This window comes from Nerophis lumbriciformis, linkage group LG09 (assembly GCF_033978685.3).
Source record: "Nerophis lumbriciformis linkage group LG09, RoL_Nlum_v2.1, whole genome shotgun sequence".
Classification (NCBI taxonomy): Eukaryota; Metazoa; Chordata; class Actinopteri; order Syngnathiformes; family Syngnathidae; genus Nerophis; species Nerophis lumbriciformis.
The window spans coordinates 49,012,121-49,033,700 of NC_084556.2; the positions used below are offsets into that span (position 1 = coordinate 49,012,121).

Consider the following 21,580-nt stretch of genomic DNA (forward strand, 5'->3'; position numbering starts at 1 on the left):
CTCGGAGCGATGACGTCATGTTGTGAAGCAATCCGCCATTTTCTCACTTTTGTCGGAGGGTGTAACAACACGAACAGGGACGGATTCAAGTTGCACCAGTGGCCCAAAGATGCCAAAGTGGCAAGAAATTGGACGAAATTTGTTCAAAATACGAGGGTGTGGGGAAAGCCGACGAAATGGTCAGTCGTTTGTTCCGCACACTTTACTGACGAAAGCTATGCTACGACAGAGACGGCAAGAATGTGTGGATATCCTGCGACACTCAAAGCAGATGCATTTCCAACGATAAAGTCAAAGAAATCTGCCGCCAGACCCCCATTGAATCTGCCGGAGTGTGTGAGCTATTCAGGGACAAAGGACCTCGGTAGCACGGCAAGCAATGGCGGCAGTTTGTTCCCGCAGATGAGCGAGCTAAACCCCTGGATGTCTTGGCTCACACCGTCCCTTATGCCACCGAAGATGATCAAGAGAAGAATATCGACCCTAGCTTCCCTGGCCTGCTGACAACAACTCCAAAACTGGACAGATCAGCTTTCAGGAAAAGAGAGTGGATGAGGGTATGTCTACAGAATATATTAATTGATGAAAACTTTATTCATTACTCGCGGTTTTACACAAATTATTATACATAAACTGTTCACCAATAATTTAGCTTAAAAACATTTGTTTTCAATCATTCGAGTTAGGGTTAGGTATTATTATACCGGCCGCCTCTTTGAGCTGCAATTTGACCCAGTTAACATGCTTCAAAACTCACCATATTTGACGCACACGTCAGGACCTGCGAAAATTGCCTTCTGATAAAAAAACCAAACTCCAAAAATAAAAATTGCGCTCTAGCGCCCCCTAGGGAAAAAAAAAACTAGACTGCCTGTAACTCCCACTAGGAAGGTCGGAGAGACATGAAACAAAAACCTCTATGTAGGTCTGACTTACACCTACCTTTCATAAATTGACAACCCCCAGCAAAAATCAACAGGAAGTTTGCTATTCCCCCTTCAAAACAAATTTAGTCCAAAGTGTCCCAATACTTTTGTCCAGTTTTAGTGCTAAGTGTCCCAATACTTTTGTCCAGTGTAGGTGTCCCAATACTTTTGTCCAGTGGTAGTCCTAAGTGTCCCAATACTTTTGTCCAGTCTTAGTCCTAATTGTCCCAATACTTTTGTCCCGTGGTAGTCCGAAGTTTCCCAATACTATTGTCCAGTTGTAGTCCTAAGTGTCCCAATACATTTGTCAAGTTGTAGTCGTAAGTGTCCTCACATTCCTATTTTCAAATATGAGTAAACAATACTAAACATGTTTAATTATTTTCATAAATTTATATCCTATTTTGGCGAAAAGAATGAAATGTTTACATTTGGTATTTTGTTATATTTATAACTAAACTTGTAGGCAATTAGGCATACACATTAAAACTGTGAATTGTTATTAGTGGTTATGCGTTTTACAATTAATGCTACTTTCTGATAGCATATATCATGTAATAGTCTTAACTTTTAAATATATGTTGTATAATAATACATCTTGGCCAACCTGTTACACCACTGATAATTTTTTTTACCCCATATATACAATATCTGACTAATAGTAATGATAGAATGATTTCAAATATGAAAGGAAATTTTATTTTAGAGCAATCTGCTTATTACCAAAACCTAGGCAAATTTTGAGAATGACCCGTATTGTGTAAGAAGCTACAAAAGGAAAATGCATGCTGCTGAAGTAATGTGGTAATACTGTAAATAAAGTGTAGATAATAACACTGATCAATGTGAGATGAACACAAGATGTAAATATTAGTGACTAAATACTGTTGGGACTGAACCATATACAGTAGAGATGCGCGGATAGGCAATTATTTCATCCGCAACCGCATCAGAAAGTCGTCAACCATCCGCCATCCACCCGATGTAACATTTGATCAGAACCGCATCCGCCCGCACCCGCCCGTTGTTATATATCTAATATAGACGATGCAAGGCATTAGTGAGGCATACCTGCCAACTACTCCGGTTTTCCTGTAATTCGTACGGTTTTCATCAACCTATACCGGGTTACGGTTGCAGTGATAAAAAATACGGTTTTTCATTAATTAAAAAAAAAAAAAGGGTGAAAACTACGTGAATTGCACCTTGTGCAGACAAGATTTTTCGATCGGACACGGAGGAATTAGCGATGTAAAAGACCACGTTGGGACAAAAAAACACAAGTCTAATGCCGTTGCTAGCGATACAAGTGGAATACTTTCAACGTTTTTCGTCGCCCAAACAGATTCTTTGGATGTGATAAGTGCCGAAGTTTTATTTACGGAGGCAATAATTGAGCATGGACTTCCAATCGCACTGGCTGATCACATGGGACAGTTAAATGTTTGTAATGCAACCTTTAAAAATCATTACGCGGTGATCGCGGTCCCAAAAATAAACTTTTCTTGCATGATAATGTCCAGAAAAATTCGCTTTATATTACTATAGAGTCCTTTTAACGAATGAGTTTGATGGTTTATCACAAACCTTAAATGAAATAAGTCCTTTGTTCTCCTGCACCATGCATGCACTTTGGCCTTGCTTCGTGTTTGGTGCGCAATCCTGTCGGCTGTATTTCACAGCACGTCTTTGACAACTTGAAGTGGCATAAAACATTTAAAACAAAGGGGTTATAGGAACAATCACTTTCAGTGTTTTATGCCACTTCAAGTTGTCAAAGACGGTATGCTGGTGCCCGACTGCCACAAGTGGAACAAACATTTGAAACAAAGGGGTTATAGGAACAATCACTTTCAGGGTTTTATGCCACTTCAAGTAAACTTATCATAAAGTTACCATATCATTTTTGCAGTATGATCAATCTGATAGAATAAATTTGGATTTTAGCCACAAAAAGGTAATGACACCAATGTTATCTATTGGAATTGTTGAGTACTGTTATACTGTTAAAAGTGTTTATACTATTTATGCTTTCAAGTCCAAGTTGAAGAAATCTTGTTAAATGTTGACAGCATAACTACCAAAATACAGAAGTATGTCCTTAATATTTTTGCAGTGCTATTTCTGTTGAAAAGTTCAAATGATTACATTAGAGATGTGATGTGCCACTTTTCAAGTGTCTGATGGCTTAAATTAATTTTCATTAATTTTTCATATTTTGAATTCTTTTGAAAGGCTTACAAAAAAACTACATTTGAATTGTAATTCCATGCTATTGACAGGACTATTAATTTTAATGAAGTTAGCTTACCATGTTTACAGTATGATCATTGTGATAGAAATGTGAATTTTAGGGAAAATCACCGATACTGTTGGGAGAGAAAAACTAGCTAATTTGAATCTTTTTGAAAAAATTAGCTAGTTTTTCTCTTCTTTTTGTCGTTGAATTTTGAATTTTAAAGAGTGTTATTTTTTAAAATGTTATTTTAATTTTTTTCGTGTTTTCTCCTCTTTTAAACCGTTCAATTAAGTGTTTTTTTTCATCATTTATTCTCTACAAAAAACCTTCCGTAAAAGGAAAAAAAAATGTACGACGGAATGACAGCCAGAAATACCCATTTTTTTATATATATAAATGTATTTATTTAGCTATTCTTGACGCCTCATCAACCCATCACTACATAGTCGTAAAAAGTGATGAGGAAGCAGACACGGTGGACAAGGTGACGGAGAAATGGACGACGCTGAAGATGAAGAGGTCTTAACTGATGGATCTCCACAGGATGTAGTTCAAGTACCGTAGTAGATGTCCATCAAGGTGCAGTAACGTTGACAGGAACATTTTCAGTTTGTTCAAGTTCAAATTATATTTTCTCTCTGGCCTCACGGATGTTTACATTGATTGATAATGTTTGTTGTTACAATCGTAGTTAAGAATTAAAGTAGCATGTTTTATTATCAATTTGTTTTTCATGCGTACGTAATTGTTGAATGACCCCCCTTGTAAAAATAGTGTCATGTTATAATTGCCTTTAGTAAGTGTGCCACACGCTCACTATGACAGTAATCCCATGTAACTTCTTTCAGTGATAAACTTCTGGGAGAGACTGGATATGTTTAGCCAGACGGGGCTGCGGAGCAAATTTTGAGCACTGGGGACAAACTTCATGATGTCCTGGCTGGATCAACATATCTGCAAGGACTGAACTGGAGTTAGTGGGCAGCCTAAGACGCAGTTAGCTCTTTGCTGGGTCAGGATCCGTGCACAATATTGACATGTACTTTTGACACCGCTGGTTGCATCAGCTCTTTTAAGTGCATGTCCTTTGATATTTCCACATGTAGAATTAAAGTGTACCTTAATTATTCAAAGCATGTAATATGTACATTTTTGTATTATGCAAATTTTAATGGATAAACAAAGCACCTTCCATAAAATGTAAATTAACTTAAACAGCATTTAGGCTCCTACACCCACTCTTGGAGAAACTGAGCATGCAATGAAGGCTTTGAGATGTCAATTAAAAGTTGTTTAATTCATTTGAAACATTTATACACAAAAAAGCAGCTCCTTGAATCATTTCCTTCCTCATCAAAAGGCCGACCATGTTCCACATCCTGCAAGAAAACATTCCATGTTAAAGTCATCTCCCGATCCAAAGATACTTTCAGCACATTTAGTTGGTGTTCAGAAAACCAAAGATCACCACTGAACAATCTGACGGTAATTCCAGCTTTTTCAGTTTAGATTTCATCAGCACACAAAAGAGACAGTGACATCTCTGCTGACATTCACCTGACTAACATGAAAGGTCATCCTGAAGCCATCCATCCTTTCTGGAGGGAAGCCCAGACTTTGGTCACGTTCCACCTCTGAAGCCCTCAGTGGACAATCTTAGACCTGGTCAAGACAGAAGCTTTAAGTCAGCACATACCAATACTATTTAAAGAAACAAGAGCATACAGGTGAATAGAACGACTAACCGCCACTAAGATGACTTTAATAACGAAGCTGCCATGTTTTTTTTATTTCAAGTAGTCATTGCTCAAAAAGGTAATTCAAATCAATGTTGTGAATTATTGACCTATTTAAACTTTGAAATACATATTTGGGAAAATATTACATGTTTTGTGTGTTTGGCACAAAAAAAAATGCCGGACAAATGACATAACAAAAGCTTAATAGACAATAGGTCTGAAGTTTATCTTAAACGGTGACATAACATTTTTAGGAGTGGGACGCTTTAAAATCCAATAATTTTAGTATACGGTTTTTTTTTTTTTAAATAAAGCTTTACTGCAAAAAAAGTGTTAATAAATTATTAATTGACCCTTTGAAATATTCAAGTTTGCGGGGAAAAACACCGCATGCATGTTTAATGTTTTGCCATAAACAGATTTAAAGTTTAAGTTAATCAAGAGACTAAAACTGAATAAAAATAAGAATGTTTATTTAAAATACAAAAGGTAAGTGGTTAAGTCTTACTTGGGTGTCCTTACTTTTTCCCAGCCCACAATAGTAAAGTATGCGGCCACCATTTTGATATTTTTCAAAACCGATAATTGTTTACCTTTTGTATTTTATACATGAAAATGTAAATAAACATTCTTATTTTTGTTCAGTTTTAGTCTCTTGATTAACTTAGTTTTTGTTTAAATCTGTTTATGGCAAAACATTAAACATGCATGCGGTGTTTTTCCCCGCAAACTTGAATATTTCAAAGGGTCAATTAATAATTTATTAACACTTTTTTTGCAGTATAGCTTTATTTAAAAAAAAAAACGTATACTAAAATTATTGGATTTTAAAGCGTCCCACTCCTAAAAATGTTATCACCGTTTAAGAAACTTCAGACCTATAGTCTATTAAGCTTTTGTTATGTCATTTGTCAGGCTTTTTTTTTTGTGCCAAACACACAAAACATGTAATATTTTCCCAAAGATGTATTTCAATGTTTAAATAGGTCAATAATTCACAACAATTGATTTGAATTACCTTTTTGAGCAAGGACTACCGTATTTTCCGCACTATAAGGCGCACCGGATTATTAGCCGCACCTTCAATGAATTACATATTTCATAACTTTGTCCACCAATAAGCCGCCCCGGATTATAAGCCGCGCCTACGCTGCGCTAAAGGGAATGTCAAAAAAACAGTCAGATAGTTCAGTCAAACTTTAATAATATATTGAAAACCAGCGTTCTAACAACTCTGTCCCAAAATGTACGCAAATGTGCAATCACAAACATAGTAAAATTCAAAATGGTGTAGAGCAATAGCAACATAATGTTGCTCGAACGTTAATGTCACAACACACAAAATAAACATAGCGCTCACCTTCTGAAGTTATTCTTCATTCGTAAATCCTTCGAATTCTTCGTCTTCGGTGTCCGAATTGAAAAGTTGCGCAAGCGTGGGATCCAAAATGGCCGGTTCCGTCTCGTCGAAGTCATTGGAGTCAGTGTCGCTGTTGTTGTCCAGTAGTTCTGTGAATCCTGCCTTCCGGAAAGCTCGGACCACAGTTGTGACCGAAATATCTGCCCAGGCATTTACGATCCACTGGCAAATGTTGGCGTATGTCGTCCGGCGCTATCTGCCCGTCTTAGTGAAGGTGTGTTCGCCTTCGGAGCTGTGTGAAAAAAGCCACCCGGCCTCTTCGCGTAAACTTCCCTTAACCACTCGCTCATCTTTTCTTCATCCATCCATCCCTTCGAGTTAGCTTTTATGATGACGCCGGCTGGAAAGGTCTCTTTTGGCAAGGTCTTCCTTTTGAATATCACCATGGGTGGAAGTTTCTGGCCATTAGCATGGCAAGCTAGAACCACAGTGAAGGATGACTTCTCATTCCCTGTGGTGCGAATATTCACCGTACGTGCTCCCGTTGTATCCACAGTGCGGTTCACAGGAATATCAGTTGCTGAGAAATAGTAATCCGTGTGCGGATGGAGAGATTGCGTCTTTTCATGAACCGGATCCCGGTCGCTTAGTAGGAGCCATTTTGTGGTCTTTACAGATGTAAACACACAAAGGAAATGAAACGTACGGTGATATCCGCGCGCTTTTTCTTCTTCTACGCGGGCGGGTGGTTGCTTACAGTAGAAGAAGAAACGCTTCCTGTTCTATGGGGGCGGGTGCTTACCTTGGCGGTTGCTTGCGTAGAAGAAGCGCTTCCTGTTCTACCGGGAAAAAAGATGGCGGCTGTTTACCGAAGTTGCGAGATCGAAACTATGAAAATGAATCGTAATATTAATCCATATATAAAGCGCACCGGGTTAAAAGCCGCACTGTCAGCTTTTGAGTAAATTTGTGGTTTTTAGGTGCGGCTAATAGTGCGGAAAATACGGCATATATTTTTTTAACCGATTTCCGAACTCTAAATGGGTGAATTTTGGCGAATAAAACTCCTTTCTATTTGCTCTCGGAGCGATGACGTCACGTTGTGAAGCAATCCGCCATTTTCTCACTTTTGTCGGAGGGTGTAACAACACGAACAGGGACGGATTCAAGTTGCACCAGTGGCCCAAAGATGCGAAAGTGGCAAGAAATTGGACGAAATTTGTTCAAAATACGAGGCTGTGGGGAAAGCCGACGAAATGGTCAGTCGTTTGTTCCGCACACTTTACCGACGAAAGCTATGCTACGACAGAGATGGCAAGAATGTGTGGATATCCTGCGACACTCAAAGCAGATGCATTTCCAACGATAGTCAAAGAAATCTGCCGCCAGACCCCCATTGAATCTGCCGGAGTGTGTGCGCTATTCAGGGACAAAGGACCTCTGTAGCACGGCAAGCAATGGCGGCAGTTTGTTCCCGCAGACGAGCGAGCTAAACCCCCTGGATGTCTTGGCTCACACCGTCCCTTATGCCACTGAAGATGATCGAGAAGAATATCGACCCTAGCTTCCCTGGCCTGCTGACATTAACTCCAAAACTGGACAGATCAGCTTTCAGGAAAAGAGTGGATGAGGGTATGTCTACAGAATATATTAATTGATGAAAACTGTATTCATTACTCGCGGTTTTACACAAATTATTATACATAAACTGTTCACCAATAATTTAGCTTAAAAACATTTGTTTTCTATCATTCGAGTTAGGGTTAGGTATTATACCGGCCGCCTCTTTGAGCTGCAATTTGACCCACTTAACATGCTTCAAAACTCACCATATTTGACGCACACGTCAGGACCTGCGAAAATTGCCTTCTGATAAAAAAAACCAAACCCCAAAAATAAAAATTGCGCTCTAGCGCCCCCTAGGGGAAAAAAAAAACTAGCCTGCCTGTAACTCCCACTAGGAAGGTCGGAGAGACATGAAACAAAAACCTCTATGTAGGTCTGACTTACACCTACCTTTCATAATTGTACATTCTCGGGCTAAAATCAACAGGAAGTTGGCAATTCCCCCTTCAAGACAAAAAAGTACTAAAAACAGACACTTTTGCCTCTTTGAGCTGTAATTTGACCCCTTTAACATGCTTCAAAACTCACCAAACTGAACGCACACATCAGGACTGCCAAAAAGTGTGATCTAATAAAAAAAACCTAACCCCAAATCTCAAAATTGTGCTCTAGCGCAACTTTTTAATAAAACGCACAAAAAACTGCTCCTCGGATGAAAAAACTGACAACTGCCTGTAACTCCCACTGGGAAGGTCGGAGAGACATGAAACAAAAACCTCTATGTAGGTCTCACTAAGACCTACATTTCATAAATTGACAACCCCCAGCAAAAATCAACAGGAAGTTTGCTATTCCCCCTTCAAAACACATTTTTTGTAAAAACCGGTCACCTTCCTTCAAAAACTATCTCCTCTGAGCGCGTTTGTCGTTTCGGCTTCAAACTAACACAGGAGAGAGATTAAACCCTTGTGTATAAAATAACAGAACAGCTTTTTAATACCTGCTCCGGTTTTGATTTTATGACCCTTCAAAGACCTGCTGCGCTGCTGTTTTTTTAAGATGGCTGCTTAAAAGTTCATAGTTGTTAGTAATTATCTTATCAGACAGTGTTAAGCCGCTGAAATCCGAGTCTGAATCCGAGCTAATGTCGCTATACCTTGCTGTTTGTTTGTATTGGCATCACTATGTGACGTCACAGGAAAATGGACGGGTGTATATAACGATGGTTAAAATCAGGCACTTTGAAGCTTTTTTTAGGGATATTGCGTGATGGGTACATTTTTGAAAAAAACTTTGAAAAATAAAATAAGCCACTGGGAACTGATTTTTAATGGTTTTAACCATTCTGAAATTGTGATAATGTTCCCTTTAACATTCTCAAAGTCTTCATTTCATGCTCAGTTTCTCCAAGAGTTGGGTGTAGGAGTGAGGAAGGAAATGATTCAAGAAGCAGCTTTTTTTGTGCATACTGTATTTCCTTGAAATGCCGCCGGGCAGGGCCGGCCCGTGGTATAGGCCGTATAGGCAAATGCTAAGGGCGCCGTCCATCAGGGGGCGCCACGCCAGTGCCACAAATGTTGGAGAAAAAAAAGAAAAAAAAAAGTTGGTACTATTATTTCTAAATACAAAAAATAATCCCACGTTTATTAAAATGCAAAGTAAAGCCTATTTAATAGAAATATTATTTGTTACAACATTACGCGCCCCCCTCCTCCCCCCGCACGGTGCGCCCCCTCCCTTCCTGTATCATGACTCTTTTTGGACGTCACCACATCAAAAAATCAACACAAGATGTCAAAACGGCCAAAACTGTCAGGTGCCCAGGGAAGAAAAAAGAGAAAAGAAGAGGAGGAGAAACGAGAAAAAGACAGAGGTAGCAGGTAGGTAACGTTAGCCTACATGAAATTATTTGTCTGTTACAGAATGTGATAGTAACCTGGCTTTTTAGCATTAAGCTAATGTTACATGATTCGGCAATTGCTAATCAATAAATAGCTAGTTCTGTTTTAACGTTGGGTTAATATTGTGGAGGGGGCTAAATTGTTATGGAAAATAATAATGTAACGTTAGGTAATTACAGTACTCCCACCTTACATTCCTCAGGGACATTTGTATTAGATCTTTTAAGCAGGTGTTTTTTGTTTACATTGTTATTGCCTTCTGGTTAGCTAATGTTTGCCCTGCAGGTAATAGTCACTTTTCCACCCCTTTATATATTAGGTAAGTAAAAAAAAAAAAAAAAAGGTCAAAGACAAAGCTATTCGGTTTCTTGTGAGTATATACACTTCACTGCCGATGTGGCGGGGCGCCACCTAAAATCTTGCCTAGGGCGCCAGATTGGTTAGGGCCTGGCCTGCCGCCGGGTATATAGGGCAGGGCCGACATCCGGGCAACTGAGCTACATACGGGTTCTTCGAGCCATAGCAACCTGACTGGCGTTGAAAACAAACCGTCGCCATTACTCTTTAACCTGTCGACCTGCGCTGATTAAACCCGTCATTCTGCCTCCAAAATGCCAAAAAACTGTGTTTTTGGTTGTGCAAACCACAACTGGAAACAGGGAAAACAAAGGTCGTGGCGCAGTGGGAGAGTGGCCGTGCGCGACCTGAGGGTCCCTGGTTCAATCCCCACCTAGTACCAACCTCGTCATGTCCGTTGTGTCCTGAGCAAGACACTTCACCCTTGCTCCTGATGGGTGGTGGTTAGCGCCTTGCATGGCAGCTCCCTCCATCAGTGTGTGAATGTGTGTGTGAATGGGTAAATGTGGAAGTAGTGTCAAAGCGCTTTGAGTACCTTGAAGGTAGAAAAGCGCTATACAAGTACAACCCATTTATTTATTTATTTATTTTGTTCTGCCAAAGCGTGCTAAAAGCCCACAGAGACGAGACGAATGGCTCGCAGCTTTACACCGGGAAAACGAGGACGGTTCTCACTGGAGTCCCCCAAAATCCCGGGTCGTGTGTTCGGATCACTTCGTTTCTGGTAAATATAAGGAACAAAAATCCACCTTCTTAACCACAACTTGGCTATACCGTCCATGCTAATGTTGAACCCGTTGAATTTTTACTGAATAACGTTCGACAGCTGAAGTTGTTGTTGTTGCACAACAATAACATACGGTATAAAGGCTATTTTCGAAAACCGGTTGGGTTTTTAAAAACCAATAAACCCTATAATTTTCATGTTGCCATTTAAACAACTTTTCAAGACAGTCGTAAAATGCTGTCTGCAAGTCTCCTTTGTTGTAATCAAACATTACTTGCAGTTGTAGCCCTCAAATCTCTCAATATTTTTTCTGCCAAAGCGTGCTAAAAGCCCCACAGAGACGAGACAAATGGCTCGCAGCTTTACACCGGGAAAACGAGGACGGTTCTCACTGGAGTCCCCCAAAATCCCGGGTCGTGTGTTCGGATCACTTCGTTTCTGGTAAATATAAGGAACAAAAATCCACCTTCTTAACCACAACTTGGCTATACCATCTGACGGAAGGCGGTAAGGGCAGTCGTTTAATCCAACTACAGAACATTTTAACTCGTATCTTAACCTAGCCTCACTGGAAAGACTATTTACATAATCATACGCCATTTAGAACAGTTTAAAATGCCGTGAAACCTCGTTAAATGCCTTTTCTGTCAATGCTGTGTTCGCTGTGAGCTGGTTTGTTTTCAACGAATTCAATATGGCGACCGATTGCTAGGGGATTGGCAGGCGGAAGTGACGTAGGTCCGCCCTCGCCTATAGTATGCGCATGCCTCGATTTACGTGCCTACTACGTTTTTAGCATTACCCGGCAGCTCGCGGTTATGCAAATGTTCGTTCAGCGTATTTTTTGCACTGGTATACAGTACAAAACGAGTGACACTTCACCTTTTCAAAATGGAGGACGCTAATTTCAATCATATAAAATCGCATAAAGGGAAGAAGATGCTAAAAAGAACACCAAGGAGGGAACTGCTCGAAAGTTTGGAGTAGATGCTTGCAGAATAAGAGATTGGTGTACAGGCATGTGATTTTTCCGTCTAAAGTCGGAATTCCGTCTTTTTTAATCTCGGGGAAAAAAATATTATCTCCCGTTTTTCCGTTTTTTTCCCCCGACCCTAAATCAAGATTCGAGACGTAGTTTATATTACGCCGTAGTTGATTGGTCGATATGTTCCTTGTGACCAATCAGGACATCTGTTATGAATGATGACGTTAATAACGGTTATTACCGCCATTTTCCATATGTAAACGATGTCGGTTCACGAGAGAAGGGACGCTTTACGAGTAAAAGAAACTGATAAACATGTCAAAAATAAGTTTCGATGGGACTGGATGGAAAGGGAAATCACTGATACTGTTGGGAAGAAGGAAGTTACGAATTTGTTCGGCGATTTTATTCGGAAAATCGATCGTCCCGGTGTTGTACCGAAATCTGCTACCCATCGGAATTTGTAACTCCAGGGGGCGATGTTCCCATGATGTTTGTTTGATGGTTAAACGGCAAGCCCAAAGAGGAGGAGAAGAAGAACGCTTGCGTAAATGGCCTAAACTATCCTGCTGAAACGTCAGTTGTCAGAATTTCAGCATTAATAATAACAATGGACTCATACTATAATGAAAGTAAGTCATTGATTTCCAGAATATGTGTAATTTATTAATACTGAAATTCTGACAACTGACGTTTCAGCATTAAGGATAGTTTACGCCATTTACGCAAGCGTTCTTCTTCTCCTCCTCTTTGGGCTTGCCGTTTAACCATCAAACAAACGCCGTGGGAACATCGCCCCCCGGAGTTACAAATTCCGATGGGTAACAGATTTCGGTACAACACCTGTAAGGTTTTGTGCACGTGGTGTCATGATAATATTGACTATGGATCACGAGGTTTCAAGGCTTTGGAAGTACATGCGAAACGCCAAAAACATATGAAACAACTTGAAGCAAGGAAAACGAACTTTTCACTAGCTGGTACTTTTGGATGTCAACCAAAAGTGAGCAAACCTTACGGACTTCGTCCTTTGTTTACATCGACAACTGCCGTAGACGTCGAGAGGAAAGATCCACCCAAACAACCCACTTCAGTTGCAGACAGGGTTGTTAATAATGAGGTAAGCTAAAAAAATATTTGCTTTGCGAAATACGCATGTTTGTTTTAAATATTAACCAATTATTGCTTTGCGAAATGTAAATGGGTTTTTCTAAAACTAAAAAGCCACGTGAAAATATATTATGAAATGACAGAAAGCTGCAAGCAGCGTTGGTCGGGCCCGCGTATTTGGCAGGTGCTAGTCCAAAGTGTCCCAATACTTTTGTCCAGTTTTAGTGCTAAGTGTCCCAATACTTTTGTCAAGTTGTAGTCCTAAGTGTCCCAATACTTTTGTCCAGTGTAGGTGTCCCAATACTTTTGTCCAGTGATAGTCCGAAGTGTCCCAATACTTTTGTCAAGTTGTAGTCCTAAGTGTCCCAATACTTTTGTCCAGTGTAAGTGTCCCAATACTTTTGTCCAGTGGTAGTCCTAAGTGTCCCAATACTTTTGTCCAGTCTTAGTCCTAATTGTCCCAATACTTTTGTCCCGTGGTAGTCCGAAGTTTCCCAATACTTACGTCATGTTTTAGTCCTAAGTGTCCCAATACTTTTGTCAAGTTGTAATCCTAAGTGTCCCAATACTTTTGTCCAGTTGTAGTCCTAAGTGTCCCAATACATTTGTTTAGTGGTAGTCCGAAGTGTCCCAATACTTTTGTCAAGTTGTAGTCCTAAGTGTCCCAATACTTTTGTCCAGTGTAGGTGTCCCAATACTTTTGTCCAGTGGTAGTCCTAAGTGTCCCAATACTTTTGTCAAGTTGTAGTCCTAAGTGTCCCAATACATTTGTTTAGTGGTAGTCCGAAGTGTCCCAATACTTTTGTCCAGTTTTAGTGCCAAGTGTCCCAACACTTTTGTCAAGTTGTAGTCCTAAGTGTCCCAATACTTTTGTCCAGTGTAGGTGTCCCAATACTTTTGTTTAGTGGTAGTCCGAAGTGTCCCAATACTTTTGTCCAGTTTTAGTGCCAAGTGTCCCAACACTTTTGTCAAGTTGTAGTCCTAAGTGTCCCAATACTTTTGTCCAGTGTAGGTGTCCCAATACTTTTGTCCAGTGGTAGTCCTAAGTGTCCCAATACTTTTGTCCAGTTGTAGTCCTAAGTGTCCCAATACATTTGTTTAGTGGTAGTCCGAAGTGTCCCAATACTTTTGTCCAGTGGTAGTACTAAGTGTCCCAATACTTTTGTCCAGTTGTAGTCCTAAGTGTCCCAATACATTTGTTTAGTGGTAGTCCGAAGTGTCCCAATACTTTTGTCCAGTGGTAGTACTAAGTGTCCCAATACTTTTGTCCAGTGGTAGTACTAAGTGTCCCAATACTTTTGTCCAGTTGTAGTCCTAAGTGTCCCAATACATTTGTTTAGTGGTAGTCCGAAGTGTCCCAATACTTTTGTCAAGTTGTAGTCCTAAGTGTCCCAATACTTTTGTCCAGTGTAAGTGTCCCAATACTTTTGTCCAGTGGTAGTACTAAGTGTCCCAATACTTTTGTCCAGTGGTAGTACTAAGTGTCCCAATACTTTTGTCCAGTTGTAGTCCTAAGTGTCCCAATACATTTGTTTAGTGGTAGTCCGAAGTGTCCCAATACTTTTGTCAAGTTGTAGTCCTAAGTGTCCCAATACTTTTGTCCAGTGTAAGTGTCCCAATACTTTTGTCCAGTCTTAGTCTTAAGTGTCCCAATACTTTTGTCCCGTGGTAGTCCGAAGTTTCCCAATACTTATGTCAAGTTTTAGTCCTAAGTGTCCCAATACTTTTGTCAAGTTGTAATCCTAAGTGCCCAATACTTTTGTCCAGTTGTAGTCCTAAGTGTCCCAATACATTTGTTTAGTGGTAGTCCGAAGTGTCCCAATACTTTTGTCAAGTTGTAGTCCTAAGTGTCCCAATACTTTTGTCCAGTGTAAGTGTCCCAATACTTTTGTCCAGTGGTAGTCCTAAGTTTCCCAATACTTTTGTCCAGTCTTAGTCCTAATTGTCCCAATACTTTTGTCCCGTGGTAGTCCGAAGTTTCCCAATACTTATGTCAAGTTTTAGTCCTAAGTGTCCCAATACTTTTGTCCAGTGGTAGTACTAAGTGTCCCAATACTTTTGTCCAGTGGTAGTACTAAGTGTCCCAATACTTTTGTCCAGTTGTAGTCCTAAGTGTCCCAATACATTTGTTTAGTGGTAGTCCGAAGTGTCCCAATACTTTTGTCAAGTTGTAGTCCTAAGTGTCCCAATACTTTTGTCCAGTGTAAGTGTCCCAATACTTTTGTCCAGTGGTAGTACTAAGTGTCCCAATACTTTTGTCCAGTGGTAGTACTAAGTGTCCCAATACTTTTGTCCAGTTGTAGTCCTAAGTGTCCTAATACATTTGTTTAGTGGTAGTCCGAAGTGTCCCAATACTTTTGTCAAGTTGTAGTCCTAAGTGTCCCAATACTTTTGTCCAGTGTAAGTGTCCCAATACTTTTGTCCAGTCTTAGTCTTAAGTGTCCCAATACTTTTGTCCCGTGGTAGTCCGAAGTTTCCCAATACTTATGTCAAGTTTTAGTCCTAAGTGTCCCAATACTTTTGTCAAGTTGTAATCCTAAGTGCCCAATACTTTTGTCCAGTTGTAGTCCTAAGTGTCCCAATACATTTGTTTAGTGGTAGTCCGAAGTGTCCCAATATTCACTGTTGAGAGCGTGAACCAGTTAACGAAGTAGGAGTCGATAATGTTCAGGTCATGTATTTGGGATACATGACATACATTACAAGCGAAATCGAGATTACTTGATTCTGAATCGCGATTCTAAACCATTCAGAATTTGCAAAAACCTATTTTAAAGTAAGATTTAAATTCTAAATAGAATTTTAGGACATAAGGGTATTTTCAAACTGGTTTTGGACGTGTTGTAGTTATATTAGATACATTGCGAGAATAGTGTTGAATCGATTCTGAGTCGAATCGTCACCCCAAGAATGGATCAAATTGTCGAGTACCTAGAGCAGGGGTCTGCAACCCAAAATGGTGAAAGAGCCATATTGGACCAAAAATACTAAAGCAAATCCGTCTGGAGCCGCAAAAAACTAAAAGCCTTATTACATACAGATAGTGTGTCATGAGATATAAATTGAATTAAGAGGACTTAAAAGAAACTAAATGCCCTCAAATATACCTAAAAAATGAGGCATAATGATGCAATATGTACATAGAGCTAGTCTAAATACCGTATTTTCCGCACCATAAGGCGCCCTGGGTTAAAAGCCGCGCCTTCAATGAACGGCATATTTCAAAACTTTGTCCACCTATAAGCCGCCCCGTGTTGTAAGCCGCATCTAACTGCGCTAAAGGAATGTCAAAAAAACAGTCAGGTCAGTCAAACTTTAATAATATATTAAAAACCAGCGTTCTAACAACTCTGTTCACTCCCAAAATGTACGCAAATGTGCAATCACAAACATACGTATATCAACATGGACAGAGCTGCGTGAAAAAAGCCACCCGGCCTCTTCGCGTAAACTTAAACTTACCTTAACCACTTGCTCATCTTTTCTTCATCCATCCATCCCTTCGAGTTAGCTTTTATGATGACGCCGGCTGGAAAGGTCTCTTTTGGCAAGGTCTTCCTTTTGAATATCACCATGGGTGGAAGTTAGCATGGCAAGCTAGAACCACAGTGAAGGATGACTTCTCATTCCCTGTGGTGCGAATATTCACCGTACGTGCTCCCGTTCCACAGTGCAGTTCACAGGAATATCAGTTGCTGTGAAATACGGTAGTAATCCGTGTGCGGATGGAGAGATTGCGTCTTTTCATGAACCGGATCCTTGTCGCTTAGTAGGAGCCATTTTGTGGTCTTTACAGATGTAAACAGGAAATGAAACGTACGGTGATATCCGCGCGTTTTTTCTTCTTCTTCCGGGGGCGGGTGGTTGCTTACAGTAGAAGAAGAAGCGCTTCCTGTTCTATGGGGGCGGGTGCTTACCTTGGCGGTTGCTTGCGTAGAAGAAGAAGCGCTTCCTGTTCTACCGGGAAAAAAGATGGCGGCTGTTTACCTAAGTTGCGAGATCGAAACTTTATGAAAATTAATCTTATTTATCCATATATAAAGCGCACCGGGTTAAAAGCCGCACTGTCAGCTTTTGAGTAAATTTGTGGTTTTTAGGTGCGGCTAATGGTGCGGAAAATACGGTAACTCGATTTTACATGTCACTATAAAGTTATATAAGCCTTGCTTGTTCAATACTTGATGCAAAACTTGTTTGGGTCCCTATCAAAAAGCTTAATTTGTTCAACCTTGGCCCGTGGCTTTGTTCAGTTTTAAATTTTGGCCCACTCTGTATTTGAGTGTGACACCCCTGGCCTAGAGTCACACCCCTAAAATCTATTAAACTGTTCAGTAGATGAATCAAAGCTGGTCAAAAATATTGGGATGTAAATCAAACTTAAGTTAACATTTTATTCAAAGCTGTAGGGTCAGGGGCTGTGGCTCCTCCTCTTCTATGACAATTATCAATCAATGTTTATTTATATAGCCCTAAATCACAAGTGTCTCAAAGGGCTGCACAAGCCACGACATCCTCGGTACAAAGCCCACATAAGGGCAAGGAAAAACTCACCCCAGTGGGACGTCGATGTGAATGACTATGAGAAACCTTGGAGAGGACCGCATATGTGGGTAACCCCCCTCTAGGGGAGACTGAATGCAATGGATGTCGAGTGGGTCTGACATAATATTGTGAGAGTCCAGTCCATAGTGGATCCAACATAATAGTAAGAGTCCAGTCCATAGTGGGGCTTTAAATTAACTCGTTTTAATCCCTCATTTTGTCACTTGTGCGTCTTTAAAGGTCAAATGTGAATGTTCTGTTGAGCTAGCTTAGCACATAATTGCTTTCCATAGTTAATGCTCAAAAGTCGCATCCTGAATAAAGTAATTTTGTGTGCAGCACTCGGCCAGGACGCCATTGAAGCTGAAGATTGGAGGTCATGAGACACGGCGTTTGGGACGTGACATAAATGGTGAGTTGTGATTTATTAGAAGTGAGTGTGAAAGATGTCAAGGATGAAAAGTGTGAATAGGAAGTGCCGTCTGATGCGACAACTGACGAGGTTTCTTGATCACGTATCTGAGTCGCCGTGGCAACCGTTCTCTTCGCTGCTCTCGCACGCTTTCTCCTGAGGTGTCCCGCCTTGTGTTCCTCACAGGTTTGGAGGTGTGCTGCTCAAGTTTCCAGAGCCTGGTCCATGATGGTGAGGTTCTGACCCAGCTGGGAGCACACTGAGGTAACTTGAGAGCTCTTCAAACCGGAGAATTTAATTTTTTATTGTGCTGATGAAATCTAAACTGAAAAAGCTGGAATTACCGTCAGATTGTTCAGTGGTGATCTTTGGTTTTCTGAACTTTGACCATGTAACGTTTAAAACTATGCACGCCTGAGTGGAATATTCACTTTTTATTTTATTTGAAGGTTTCATGAAGACCTGCCATCTTCTACACGTTCATTGAAATGCTGCATGTAAGTTTTTCAACATTTAATTTACTCTTTGAGCAATGACTGCTTCAAATAAATAAAACGGCCCACATGGCAGCTTGATATTCAAGTCAACTTTGCAACTGTTAATTCACCTGTGTGCTCTTTTTATTTGATTTAAAATGGCATTGTGCTGTTAAAGTTAGCTTTTAGAAAACCCTGACTTAAAGCTTCTGTCTTGACCAGGTCTAAGATTGTCCACTGAGGGCTTCGGAGGTGGAACGTGACCAAAGTCTGGGCTTCCCTACAGAAAGGATGGATGGCTTCAGGATGACCTTTCATGTTAGTCAGGTGAATGTCAGCAGAGATGTCACTGTCTCTTTTGTGTGCTGATGAAATCTAAACTGAAAAAGCTGGAATTACCGTCAGATTGTTCAGTGGTGATCTTTGGTTTTCTGAACTTTGACCATGTAACGTTTAAAACTATGTACGTCTGAGTGGAATATTCACTTTTTATTTTATTTGAAGGTTTCATGAAGACCTGCCATCTTCTACACGTTCATTGAAATGATGCATGTAAGTTTTTCAACATTTAATTTACTCTTTGAGCTAGTGGTGGGTTGATGAGGCGTCATGAAGCGTCTCGACACATTGATAAACTGTATTGATACTGTGTCACTAAATACTGACATCTGCTGGACATTAAAAATCCCTACAGGCAACCTATGGACCGACTCAACTGACACTGATTTTATGACCTAGTACCGTATTTTCCGCACTATAAGGCGCACCGGATTATTAGCCGCACCTTCTATGAATTACATATTTCATAATTTTGTCCACCAATAAGCCGCCCCGGACTATAAGCCGCGCCTACGCTGCGCTAAAGTGAATGTCAAAAAAACAGTCAGATAGTTCAGTCAAACTTTAATAATATATTGAAAACCAGCGTTCTAACAACTCTGTCCCAAAATGTACGCAAATGTGCAATCACAAACATAGTAAAATTCAAAATGGTGTAGAGCAATAAATAGCAACATAATGTTGCTCGAACGTTAATGTCACAACACACAAAATAAACATAGCGCTCACCTTCTGAAGTTATTCTTCATTCGTAAATCCTTCGAATTCTTCGTCTTCGGTGTCCGAATTGAAAAGTTGCGCAAGCGTGGGATCCAAAAATGGCCGGCTCCGCCTCGTCGAAGTCATCGGATTCAGTGTCGCTGTTGTTGTGCAGCAGTTCTGTGAATCCTGCCTTCTGGAAAGCTCGGACCACAGTTGTGACCGAAATATCTGCCCAGGCATTTACGATCCACTGGCAGATGTTGGCGTATGTCGACCGGCGCTATCTGCCCGTCTTAGTGAAGGTGTGTTCGCCTTCGGAGCTGTGTGAAAAAAGCCACCCGGCCTCTTCGCGTAAACTTCCCTTAACCACTCGCTCATCTTTTCTTCATCCATCCATCCCTTCGAGTTAGCTTTTATGATGACGCCGGCTGGAAAGGTCTCTTTTGGCAAGGTCTTCCTTTTGAATATCACCATGAGTGGAAGTTAGCATGGCAAGCTAGAACCACAGTGAAGGATGACTTCATTCCCTGTGGTGCGAATATTCACCGTACGTGCTCCCGTTCCACAGTGCAGTTCACAGGAATATCAGTTGCTGTGAAATACGGTAGTAATCCGTGTGCGGATGGAGAGATTGCGTCTTTTTATGAACCGGATCCTTGTCGCGTAGTAGGAGCCATTTTGTGGTCTTTACAGATGTAAACAGGAAATGAAACGTACGGTGATATCCGCGCGTTTTTTCTTCTTCTTCCGGGGGCGGGTGAAGCGCTTCCTGTTCTATGGGGGCGGGTGCTTTCCTTGGCGGTTGCTTGCGTAGAAGAAGAAGCGCTTCCTGTTCTACCGGGAAAAAAGATGGCGGCTGTTTACCGAAGTTGCGAGACCGAAACTTTATGAAAATGAATCGTAATAAAGCGCACCGGGTTATTAGGCGCACTGTCAGCTTTTGAGAAAAATTGTGGTTTTTAGGTGCGCCTTATAGTGCGGAAAATACGGTACAGTGGTTCTCAACCTTTTTCCAGTGATGTAACCCCTGTGAACATTTTTTTAATTCAAGTACCCCATAATCAGAGCAAAGCATTTTTGGTTGATAAAGAAGCACTAGGTCATCAGTTTCTGATTTATTCAATTGTATAACAGTGCAAAATATTGCTCATATGTAGTAGTCTTTCTTGAACTATTTGGAAAAAAAGATATACAAATAACTAAAAATTTGTTGAAAAATAAACAAGTGATTCAATTATAAATAAATTAAACATCAATATTTATGGAACATGTCCACAAAAAAATCTAGCTGTGAACACTGAATATTGCATTGTTGCATTTCTTTTCAGTTCTTTTTGACAGACATTTTAGTGAGAAATCTGAGCTTGTGCTTCACTGAGTTTATGAACTTACATTCATATTTTGTTGAAGTATTATTCAATAAATATATTTATAAAAGGTTTTTGAATTGTTGCTATTTTTAAAACATTTAAAAAAAAAAATCACGTACCCCCATTTGAGAACCACTAAATTCATTTAGGATTATTTCATAACTTCATTTAAATAAAAATATCTATCTTTTTTAGATAGTCAATAAATAATGTGAACATGTATCAAATTTAAGAGAACGTGTTGTGAATGAGGATGCTTGTGGACTTGGAAATTTTTATTATATTTTTTACACATTTTTATTAAAAAAAGTTTTTCCAACGTATTCAATTTTAGACGCTTTCTCTTAGTTATTATTTGTCCGGCTGTAGAAAAGAGCCGCTCACAGGGCACAGAGGAGGCGTCAGTGTGACACAGTTCGCGTATCGGTCACGTGACTTTCTAAAAGCGGTACGCGCACCGACACAGGGTTTTGCTCTATGAGCTCGATGCATCGGTGTTGCCAGACCCATCACTACTTTGAACAATGACTGCTTCAAATAAATAAAACGGCCTACATGGCAGCTTGATATTCAAGTCAACTTTGCAACTGTTAATTCACCTGTATGCTCTTTATTTATTTATTTTAAATAGAATTGTGCTGTTAAAGTTAGCTTTTAGAAAACCCTGACTTAAAGCTTCTGTCTTGACCAGGTTTAAGATTGTCCACTGAGGGCTTCAGAGGTGGAACGTGACCAAAGTCTGGGCTTCCCTACAGAAAGGATGGATGGCTTCAGGATGACCTTTCATGTTAGTCAGGTGAATGTCAGCAGAGATGTCACTGTCTCTTTT

At 40.2% G+C, this 21,580-nt stretch overlaps 2 long non-coding RNA genes and 4 other non-coding genes across 8 annotated transcripts in view; 4 read left to right on the top strand and 2 right to left on the bottom strand.

The window, feature by feature from the left end:
* Positions 1-21,580, top strand: part of LOC133607928 (uncharacterized) — a 30,706-nt gene that overhangs the window by 7,282 nt on the left and 1,844 nt on the right. Inside the window, exons 10-13 of the long non-coding RNA XR_009815466.1 lie at positions 18,314-18,361; positions 18,563-18,667; positions 18,845-18,892; positions 21,443-21,547. This is a non-coding gene — a long non-coding RNA (uncharacterized lncRNA). The remainder of the gene's footprint in view (positions 1-18,313; positions 18,362-18,562; positions 18,668-18,844; positions 18,893-21,442; positions 21,548-21,580) is intronic.
* The window catches only part of LOC133607929 (uncharacterized), a 32,118-nt gene continuing 14,983 nt past the window's right edge, over positions 4,446-21,580 (bottom strand). For 2 of the 3 annotated variants that reach the window (XR_009815470.1, XR_009815468.1), the window contains 2 exons: positions 4,723-4,827; positions 4,446-4,544 (listed from right to left, as the gene is read on the bottom strand). This is a non-coding gene — a long non-coding RNA (uncharacterized lncRNA). The remainder of the gene's footprint in view (positions 4,545-4,722; positions 4,828-21,580) is intronic. The other variant, XR_009815469.1, reaches the window with a different exon arrangement.
* LOC133608163 (small nucleolar RNA SNORD65) lies at positions 4,613-4,686 on the bottom strand. The gene has a single exon (XR_009815512.1). It is a non-coding gene; the product is annotated as a small nucleolar RNA SNORD65 (small nucleolar RNA).
* On the top strand, positions 17,901-17,977 carry LOC133608151 (small nucleolar RNA SNORD49). The gene has a single exon (XR_009815501.1). It is a non-coding gene; the product is annotated as a small nucleolar RNA SNORD49 (small nucleolar RNA).
* On the top strand, positions 18,173-18,246 carry LOC133608154 (small nucleolar RNA SNORD65). Its single transcript, XR_009815504.1, has one exon. It is a non-coding gene; the product is annotated as a small nucleolar RNA SNORD65 (small nucleolar RNA).
* LOC133608161 (small nucleolar RNA SNORD65) lies at positions 18,704-18,777 on the top strand. Its single transcript, XR_009815510.1, has one exon. It is a non-coding gene; the product is annotated as a small nucleolar RNA SNORD65 (small nucleolar RNA).